The 1,339-nt window shown below is 31.0% G+C and overlaps 1 long non-coding RNA gene across 1 annotated transcript; it reads left to right on the forward strand.

The window, feature by feature from the left end:
• The first annotated feature begins 653 nt into the window (after positions 1–653).
• Positions 654–1,062, forward strand: LOC108135562. Its single transcript, XR_001773915.2, has 2 exons — positions 654–837; positions 929–1,062. It is a non-coding gene; the product is annotated as an uncharacterized LOC108135562 (long non-coding RNA).
• The last annotated feature ends 277 nt before the right edge of the window (positions 1,063–1,339 follow it).

Consider the following 1,339-nt stretch of genomic DNA (forward strand, 5'->3'; position numbering starts at 1 on the left):
TGGTTACATATCTACATATTATCTACATATCTACAGAAATGTATTTATATCGCCTTATCAAATGACTTAATCCGATTAACGAAAGATTTTCAAATTTTCTGGTCTGTTCGTTGGAACTTCTGTGAATTTGCAATAATATTTTCAGTCCTTTTTTCATCATATCTTCAACGTTTTTAATCAAATACGCAAATAAATCAAATTTTAATGTTTTCAAGAATATTTCATGTTTGCAATAGCTGCAAGAGTATATGAAGTTCGGCTTGACGAAGTTTGCTTACTTTCTTGTTAGCTTTTAACAATTATCTTACATCAGTACTATATCAACGAAATACTAATAAACTGTATTTTGTTTTAAAAAATGTTGTAAATTTTTAATTTTTTTAATTTTTGACCCTACAAAATTGTTAACAACACCAGTTTTTATTATTATTGGCTAAATATCATGTTTTAAATTGGTAAAATGAGATAGTCTTTCTTGGAATTTTTAATCGTTGCCGGTATATGCCCAATCTTACTATATATATGTATATAGGCAGAAGAGCAAGTTGAGAGAGCCTTCTTTTTTTTTGTCTTCGAGGCTGCTCTTTTTGAACCCGAGTCTCTCTGGAAAAGTGTGCGACTTCCCGAGCTCGATCATTCGCTCTGGTTTTCTCGAGACGGAACAACGCTATTTTCCGTGATCGGTTCTATCCAAAAACAATAATTAAGATGATGACATACGCGAACAGTAAAGCATTAATAATTGCAGTGAATTCATTCGTTTTTATTGCCGGTGTTATCTTGTTAATTATTTACCATTGTACCAATAAAGATGACAAACTTCCAAATTCCGAAGAAGTAAGTGGACATATAGTGACACATATCTTCGAAAATCGAGTCTTTTTGTGGCAGCAGTGTAAATAAATACGTATTTGTTTTATTGTTTTAGTGACTGTCATGCCGTTGCCTTACGAATTCGATCAGACATCGTTGCACAGCAATTACATATTATATACTCAATACAATGTTATAGCATAGAAATATTATATTATTGGCTTACAAATAAAATGAATTGATAAACAACAACGTTCGCATTTGTGGTTTCTCAATGATCTGTGGTTTCTTTTTCAAGACCAATGACCTGACCAATAACAGTAAGGTAGGTCTGTCTGTTCGAGTAAAGAAACATGATTCACATTCCGTCCGATATAAATATTAAAAGGTATGGAAGTTTGCTCTATAATTTAACAAGCCATTTTTGTTCAAGTGTATGTTATCTTCAGAAAAACATTTAACTTTGAAGATAATGTTCTTTAAATTTGCAATCATTAATACAAAACAAAACATTACAATATCGTAT

Source organism: Drosophila elegans, unplaced genomic scaffold (genome assembly GCF_018152505.1).
Source record: "Drosophila elegans isolate 14027-0461.03 unplaced genomic scaffold, ASM1815250v1 contig_208, whole genome shotgun sequence".
Taxonomy (NCBI): domain Eukaryota; kingdom Metazoa; phylum Arthropoda; class Insecta; order Diptera; family Drosophilidae; genus Drosophila; species Drosophila elegans.